The sequence below is a fragment of the Chinchilla lanigera genome, unplaced genomic scaffold (assembly GCF_000276665.1).
Source record: "Chinchilla lanigera isolate Chin_1 unplaced genomic scaffold, ChiLan1.0 scaffold00087, whole genome shotgun sequence".
Classification (NCBI taxonomy): domain Eukaryota; kingdom Metazoa; phylum Chordata; class Mammalia; order Rodentia; family Chinchillidae; genus Chinchilla; species Chinchilla lanigera.
This window is the reverse complement of record NW_004955488.1, coordinates 1465648-1475133: the sequence shown is the minus strand read 5'-3', so window position 1 is coordinate 1475133 and position 9486 is coordinate 1465648. Positions and strand designations below refer to the sequence as shown.

At 35.2% G+C, this 9486-nt stretch overlaps 1 long non-coding RNA gene across 1 annotated transcript in view; it reads right to left on the bottom strand.

Annotated features, from left to right (window-relative positions):
- Window positions 1-1083: 1083 nt before the first annotated feature.
- Window positions 1084-9486, bottom strand: part of LOC102021133 — a 33968-nt gene continuing 25565 nt past the window's right edge. Inside the window, exon 3 of the long non-coding RNA XR_263995.1 lies at window positions 1084-1257. This is a non-coding gene — a long non-coding RNA (uncharacterized LOC102021133). The remainder of the gene's footprint in view (window positions 1258-9486) is intronic.

Sequence of the window (9486 nt, the reverse complement as noted above, 5' to 3'; positions counted from 1 at the left end):
CACTGAGCTATACCCCCAGCCCTCAATTTTGAATTATTTACTGTTATGAAAACTTATATTTTATTTTATGATGAGCAAGATAAACAATTTTTTAACAAATATGGTAACATACTTTATACATTCATGCATTTTCTAAGTAATTGAAAATTTAAGAAACTTTTCAATTTCTTAGTTCTCTATATGCCTTCTATTTTCAATTAATTTAATTATTCACTTCTAAGAACTATAATTGATCAATAATTGATAATAGAAATAACTAAGAAAATCAAGGCAATATTTAAAAAGTTACACAAAATGGATAAATGTGCAACTTAATTTCAAAATGAATTAGCTCAAAAGTTTAGCTCAAAATTAGCTCAAAAATTAGCTCAAAAATTTCCGGTAAGTTTATAGCATAGTTATATCCTATTCAAAAGACAATGCATTGTACTTTGGAATGAGTTTGGATTCTAACCCAAAGGAGGCAATAAAAGCAAACATTCAGATAAATAGATAATATGGTAATTTTCTCCTAGTGATAGTAAGCCATATTTTAATATATACCAGAGAATTTGCCTGAAAGGGTTAAACAAGGACAAAAGATATTGGCCCTTGAGCCAATGTCAGTAGTTTTGAATAATACAATAGAATCTTTAATTTTCATTTCAATATTCACCAGTACAGGCAAAAGGAACCTTTGTTTTGAAGGGTTACTGAGATGGAAAGAGAGCTATTAAGGCATGTTTTATACATTCTCCTGTCAAAATGGGATAAATTCGTTCTCTTCCAGTATAATCTGCATACAATGTAAAATAGATGCCTTAAGAGAGTTTTCCCAGTTGAAATCTGGGATTTCATGAATGGTTAGAATATTTTAGAACAAATGCAATAATATTATACCAAACTTGCTGTTAATATGCCAATTCTTTATAAATACTGAATCAACGTGCATATATGTATTTGAATATTTGCAGGACATGACTAGCAAAATTGCTATTGTATAATTGTATGTTGGATTTACATAGTTTCATATTTTACTATGGAGTAAACACAACTTTCTATAAAAATCAATAGAAATTTTTTGCAAGAGCCATATCACCTGTGTGTAACCATCTTTATTAAATATAAATTGTAGAAACAGTCATATCCAGCTACATGCTACATACTTACTAAGATAAGAAAGCAGGTCAAGAAGAGAAGCAACTACTGACTGATTTTTAGGAGTTTCTTCAAATGTCCTCTTGTGTTTCCCTTTGAAACACTCCTGTCACAGGATGTCTGAAAAAAATTAAGATGTTACATGCTACCTGAGATATGTTACATTAGAATCTAACAAATGAAGTAGAACTTTTCAGAATACTTAGAGCATAACAATAAAATTGTGCACAAACTGCATTTCTTACTCTATACAGCTTCAGTGATTTTCAGCAAGAATTATTAATGTCATTCATCTTACTTTAATGTCGCTTGTCATAATCTCACCAAACAAAATGACAAATACCATGAGCTACCTCTTTTCTATAATTTTGCAATCTATACTTAACTTTGCCCTGAGGTTGATAACTTTGAAATTACACCCGTAACTCTCTCCTCAAATATTCCTCAGTGGTCCCAAATCACCTAAGGAGCAAAACATACTTTTATTTCTAGGACACAGACAACCTCTTCGCCCTTGCACATTTTATTGCACTACCAAGCAAGAGAAAGCTCCCTTGCAAAATTTAGATTTTATACAAGTTATTGTTTCTGCCCTCTTGTATTTCTTCAGACCTCTTGTGCCTGTGTTGAATTCTCCATCACTGTGAAGTTTTCTGTAACTTTTTCAGAAAGATTAAGATATTTCTTCTTACACAATCCTTACACCAAATTTTACATTTTATTATTCTAATTTTTCTCATGTATCTCTATTGCTTGTAGATATTATAAGCACTTTTAGAACAGGAAATTTATGTCTTCCTTTATATTCTCAAAATGCACAGAGAACAAAATGTTGATAAATAAGAATGCCTAAAAGTTTTACAACATTTATTTTTCCTAATTCCAAAATAACGCAATGACTTACCTGTTTGGTAATTCACATGTTTCACAAAAGTTCATCACTTTGCAGGTCAAACTACCAGATAATATTAAATTGGGACTCCATATCAGGCAGCAGAGTCTGGAAAATGCATTCTTTACTAGACTTCCGATTAACTGGAGATTTTTCTGCACTATGGATTATGCAAGACAAACTCAGCCTAGAAACTATTTCCAGGAAACTATAGTTAAATTTACCTAAGGGCAAGCACTAACGATTGTTAAAAGTACCAGAAAAAGTCTCTTTTAATAATAACCAAAGACATAAAGTTGGTGTCACAATTTTATGAAAATCGTGAAGAAACAAATATCAATATGGTTATGGTTAAAATCTATAAATATTTTAAAAATTTGAAACAGTAATCTGCATGCTTTCTACTATTTTTTTTTTTTTTTTACTATACAGGGTTTTCAAACAATCATTTTCACCCATGAGTTAGAGCCTCATTCTTTACACTGGTTTTAGATAGTGTCTTCTTTCTTCATCTTCCTTAGGCTGCTCCATATTGATCAGGTGACCATAATTTCCAATCAGGACATTACTAAAAGTAATAAACTCTAAAGTAACTGAAAGAAATGGAGCTGAGAGATGATGCAAACCAGGGCTGTGCAGGAAAGCTGAGACGTGTTCTTACCTCCTGCATGGACAATTTTTTCAAGGTGTCAAGTGATATTTTTGTGCAGGCTATGTGGAAGCTCGTTGATCTCATGGACTTGGGCACCCTTCTTAAAGTGAAAACTATCTTTCTGCAGTCAGGTGCATAAAGGAAGTCAGCCAGCATTTCACCTATTATCCTTTTCTGATTTTATCTATTATCTTTGTACTTCAAAGTCTATAATTTCTAAATTCTCATATATCTGCAACATTATAATACTGTAGGTTTTAATGTAAATTTCTGTAGGTTTTAATTTCTATAGGTTTTAATGTAAATGAGTTTTATTTATGCAGCTTTATTTATAGTAGAGCTCTATTTTTAAAATAATAATCTTACTAGAGAAAACATCCTTCTCAACCCACTCATCCTCCTTTCTCTTGCATTATATGAACTACTGCTGCCATAGATCTGCTTCAACTATGGCTCACACTTTATAAAGGAAGAGGAGAAGACAGAAGGGGAGGGCGAGGGGGAGGAGGAGGAGAGGGAGGAGGCAGGAGGCAGGAGGTGGGGAGAAACAAGAAGATAAGGATGAGGATGACCATGAAACCCAGAAGGGTGCTTGTCTTTGTGGGTTGTGCCTCAAACAGAATTCTCAGTTCAAACATGTTTTCCTCATTTTTACAAGTTCACATGCTGTAACTAAGAAATGAACAAATGCTTCCCCACTGTAGAGCAAGAAGAAGAAGAATAAATCCCAGAGGGAGACATAAAAGGTGAGAGAAGACAGGAAGTATAAGGTGGAAGGCAGGGGAAGGTAAGAGAAAGGGAAAGGGGGGACAGGAAGGAAGGAAAGAGGGAAGAAGGGAAAAGGAAGAAAGCAAAGAAAGAAGGGAACAAAGAAAATGAAGGATCATACAGGAAAGAAAACTAAACCAATGTAATCTTTTCTGAAGCTACCATGAATGGAATTGTTTGCCTGATGTTGATTTCTTATTGGGTTCATTGTTGGTATACAGGAATGTTACTGAATACTTTGGTATCCTGCAACTTTGCTGAATTTCTTTGTTAGCTCTAGATGCCTTCTGGTGGAGTTTGTTTTGGGTCTTCTATGTACAAATCGTATCACCTGCAAATAAGGATAGTTTGACTCCTTCCACTCAGTCCAATCCTTTTTCCTCTTTTCCTTCCCCTAATTACTCTGGCTAAAGATACAAGTACTGTATTGAACAGGAGTGGTGAGAATGGATGCCCTTGTTTGATGCCTGTCGTATAGAGTGAGTGATTTCAGCTTTTCCCCATTTAGTATGGTGTTGGTAGTCAATTTGCCATAAATGGCTTTCATCGCTTTGAGGTAAGGGTTTGCTATATCTATTTTCACCATAGTTGTCATCATGAATGGATGCTTCTGTTTCTCTTATGGCCTATGATGGAAATAAGAGTCCATGTGACAAATCTTTGTCTCCTTTTTGCGTGTGTCACACCTATTTAATAAATATTTAGCAATATAACTGTCTTAGGAGCCAGGACAATATAAAAAGAGGTAAGGAAAATTTATACTTTGTAGTTTGATTGCTATTAAAACATTCAAAATTTAAATATACTGCTTTCTTATGCATTGAAAATTAACCTGGGTTATATATCTTTTAAACATAACACAATGGCATAGAAAGTTGTGCCTTCATTTATTTAATGTCATAGTTAATAAACATTTAAAAATTTTTGAATTATCAACAAAATGATACTTCTCCAAGTTTTTCAGTATATACCTTTGGGTTGCAATAAATCCTAATTTTTTAGCTTCTTTGTAGATCTTTGTGAAGAAAATCTTAAAATGGTCTATTTTCTAAATCAGACTTTTTATATTTGTCAACTTATGGTTATCTTCTACAATTATACTATCATGAAGAATGTCTCCAATTTCACTCTACGCTAGCAACAAGATTGAAATTATCTTTTTACAACAAATTAAGCACTGCAAATCAATATTAGAGTTTTTGTTGAATTGTTTAGAGTGAATGCTTTCAGTTTTTCCCCATTTAGTATGGGATTGGTAGTTGGTTTGCCATAAATGGCTTTCATAAATGGCTTTCAGTTTAAGGTAAAGTAAATTATTCAATAATTTAGAAATAGATTTTATAAAAAACAATGCTAAGTAAAATGCTGGTGTTAACATTAAATGCACATATATGCACATATCATGGCAAACAATGGCAAATGAGTTAGCTATTGTTCTACTTCTACACTGAGTTTTCATAAAACACCTTCATATTTTAAACGATGGTTCCAAAATACAAGTTTGTTTAATTACAAAGAAATAAGTTGGTGATTTATTATAAATAGCTGAAAAATTGTGGAAGAGTGTGACCTCAATATTTGTCTAAATTATTCAGATTTTTTCATTGTGGTTCAGTGTAGCGTATGCCACAGGTAAAGATGGAAATTTCCAACTAGACTGTTATGTTTATATCTTGAAATATTATCTTGAGTTTATTTTTTGCCATGCATACATATAACCTTGCAATTCCCTTAGTGTGTAACTTTTCAAATGATGCTGTATTCTTTTTAAGAAGTCTCAGTGCTTCTGCTTATAAATTATTCATTAGCAATTTTTATGTTTTAAATATATCAAAATTTAAATGTGAGTATTCCTTGGTTTCAGATATGCCCAAATAACAATACTGTGATTCATGCATCATTTATTCATCTTCAGTACTAACCTAGTTATAAACTCCTGACTAATGAATAAATTATTCCTTTCATTTCTATAGAATAACTTTAATTCTAAATACTTTACATTGAAAACAATACTTCTTGTACTCTATTAAAATCTATTTATAAAATTCACAGCACCAATAAAAATACTTTCAATTATTCATGGGATCACCAAGTCCCATCTATTCTTGCTTCAAAATTGTTTCAAAAGAGAACCTCTTAACTTGTACTAGTGTCGATACTTTTTCTTAACTTTTTATAATCTGTTTCCTCTTGTGCTATAACTTCTACATTGGTCTTTTGGCTATAGGCACTAGACTGATGATAAATTTTCTTGGAAAAATTAATACCTTTAAATATATGAATTTTTTTTTATTTTAAAGAAAAGAAAAATAAGCAATATAAACAAAGATATAAAATTTAGAAACAAGATTGCGGGAGAGTAACGATGTCCAGTACATTGTGCATTGTGATCTTCAAATTGCTATTGGCTCATTGAAAGGAAAGGTGTATGCCTACATTGTTTGATTGGTTTTCCATGCCTATATCTTGTATTATAAGCAAGTTCTTTGAATAAACACTTTCTTTCTTAAAAACATCACATCATGTAAGAGATATGTCAAACTTTCATAGACTGCTATTTTATAACTTTATAATGTGCATTCACCTATTTTTTGCAATCACATGACTCCTCACTTCATTTGTGTGTGTATGTGTGTTTATATACAGGGGTGCACCTGTGCATATATGCATGTCCCTGTGTGGGTGTGTACATGTGTCTGTGAAAGCACAAGCACGTGGCCATGCACACACAACCACACAGTCACAGTGACAGTGTCACATGCTTGTCCTTTCTATACATGACCAAGGAGCCACCAAAATATTACAGAAAAATAAAAATTTTCCAATAGGTACTGAAACATAAATGATTATTAAATCATTAATGAATATTCCATTTAAATCTTTTTGATACCTGACTTGCTTTCTTAAGAAACAAAAATAGATGTCAAAATAGAGGATCATGCAGAATTGGGTAGAAGAGAATAGGGACTCTGAGAGATATAAACAAAGAGCTCTCAGGATGGTCTTTCAGTTGCCTTATGACAGTAGGCAGAGTAGGTTTTTGTTGCACCTGAATGCTCCTATTATGAGAAGCAGTATGCTTCCTGGAAGGAGTGACCTTTGTCCAGGCCATAGTCTTCAGCTAAAGCCAAGGACGACCCGTCCTGTGAATGTACTACCGGAAGTGGGGTCAAGTTTTTAATTTTAAAATGGGGTCAAGAAAGCACAATCTTTCCCTAAGCACAGTGCTAAAAATAGTCTACATAAAACTGAAGTAAAATGTTCATTGTGTGTTACTGACATTTAAATATTAAAGCATATATAGTATAAACTTTGGTGTGCTTTCTACATGTGACTGGCTCTCTCTGAGAAAAGACACCATGAAGATATTTCATAGGAAAATATAAAGAGTTAAACATGTGGTCTTTCATGCCATAGACAACACACTCAGATGCAACTAAAATGAAAAAGTTAAAAACGCAATACAAAGAAAATATTGAAACAAGTATGCCAAAAAATTAATATTCTTGCAATGGGCTTATTGAGTGGAAGGGGGCTGAACTCTCTGGGATATAAATAGAAAACTACTTTTCTCCAGATTCTGCCTTCAATTATGCTTTATTAAATCCCCTTTGCTCAAGTCTAAGCAGAGCCAGTACTTTTCCAATCAATTTCAATTGAAAGAAAAATCTTATTAAGGTAACTCTGACACATTTAGTTATTAAAATGCCTAGTTCTTCTAGATCAAACTGCAGGCTGACATCCCCCCGCTGTAGTTTGGATAAGCAATGCTCTGCCGACTCTTGTGTGACATGTTTGATCTCCAGCTTGTGCAACTTTGGGAGGTGGAACTTTTAAAAGGTGGGGCTACTCGCACACATTATCTCATGGGAAGTATGCAGTGGAAGGCGGCTTTGCGGCCCTGGTCTCCTGATCTTCTCCTTTGCTTCCGGGCTGCCAAAAAGAAAGTGTGTTTCTCTGCAATGTTCTCCCGCCACGGTGTCCCATGGTATCCCATGCTGCTGCCTTTGTAGTAACGGGGCCAAAAGGCCATTCTGGACCTCTGCTGAGGCCTGATTAAGGTCTAGAATTCTCGCTACAGGCTCGCTGTGGAAAAGGCTGAGGTATCAGCTGATGTGCTTTGGGGAAATGGTTTTATCGGGAGGACGATGACTGAATTCGTTCATGGATAAATCCCTTGATGAGTTCATAACTCCAGGTACATACAGGGAGGAGGAACCTAATAGAGGAAGCCAGGGCTTTGAATGGTAGAAGTGGTTTGTCCTGAGTATCTTCTTCCCAGGCTTTGCCCTCTCTTCCTCTTGAGTGCTTTGAAATCAGCTGCTTTGCCTCACCCAGGCCCCCAACGTGTTACTATTCTGCCTCTGCCCAGGCTCAGAAGCAAGGAGCTAAGTGAGCACGGACAGAAACCTCTGAAACCAGGGGAAGATAAAACCTTCCTTCTTCAAGTTGATTTATGTCAGATAATTTGTCCAAGTGAGCAAAATGTTGGCTTAAACACTTTGGGCTCCCCTCCCCTCCCCTGAAAAAAAACCTTTCTTTTTATACATTGATTATCTCAGCTGACTAACACAGTATCCGTAGTTTCTCTCTCACCAGCACAGGCTTGGCCCTTGGTTCTAATCCTTGAGACCTGCACAGGAGAGAGGCAGAGATGCTAAAGAAAGGAAGATTAGAGTCATGAAGTGGACATTGTTAAGATGTGGCACCTATGCAATGTTTCCACTTTCCAAGGAAATCTTATACATCCTTTTGTTGACAGAAGACCTAAAGACACTTTTACTGCTGACCCATTCCTCTTCCCCTGCCCTAGGGAAAGTCTCTAAAGAGACACTTGACCAGGGTCTCCAGGAGAAAACAGTCCCTAGGGTTCCACATATCTCTAAGTTCCACTGAAAACACCAAGCTCTCAAGAACGCTTATGCCACAATTTGGGAAAGCATTTGGTTGAAAACAAAAGCGCCCTACCTGCAGGCATCATCAATCTGCGCCTGCATTTCTCCTCTGAACATGTTCCCAAGGTTGGCTTGGGAGAAGTGCACCTCTTCCCCATCTCCCTGAAGAAATGCCTTGACTTCTCTGAACCTATGAATTCCCTTAAACAATCCATCCACAATTCTATTATTTTCTTATATAACTTGGACAGGGAAGAGTCACTTGAAAGGATTTGACTATGTTAAAATAAATCCTGCCCCAATATGTCTTTCAGTACTCTTAAGAATAGAATAATACCACTGCTTTCAAGGTCAGTTTAATCAGAATTTGAAGAAAATAAAGCCATCCTCCCTATCCTTCTACAATTCTATCAAACTGCTCACACAGAAAATGATTAGAAAAAGGTCATGAATGAAATAAACATAGAAACAATGGACAAAGATAGTCTATTACTAAGTAAGCACAAGTCAAAGCCAAACAACCTTTTTTCTCCTTTTACTGATGATGCTATTTGCCATAATATATGATTTGATGTTAGCTTTTTTTTTTTTTTTTTTTTTTTTTTTTTTTTGTCTTTTTGAGGTAGGGTCTCACTACACAGTTTGGGCTGGTCTTGAGCTCACTTTGTAGCCCAGGCTGGCCTTGAGCTCACAAGGATCCTCCTGCCTCAGCCTCCCGAGTGTTGGGATTACAGGGGTATGCCACCATGCCTGGCTGATGTTAGCTTTATAAGGAAATGAAAACATGATAGATTCCATATGCACTACTTACATTTAATTTACCTGATTTCAATTGTGTGTGCATCAGTATGAGTGTGTGTCAGAGAGAGAGAGAGAGAGAGAGAGAGAGAGGGGGAGAGAGAGACGGAGAGAGAGAGTAGGTTCAAACATTGTTAGCAATGTTGCTGTTGAATATGCATACCACACCCAGTAGGTTAGGGAAGAAAAGATGAACCTGTTGCTTCTGTAATTTTTAATAGCTCTGCTCATGTCCCTCATGGTGTGAGCTTCATTTAGCACTCAGTACACAACTAGGTTTTAAAAATACACAGTGTAATAAATAAGGAACCTAAACATATGTCACTATTTCATCTGATATTTTA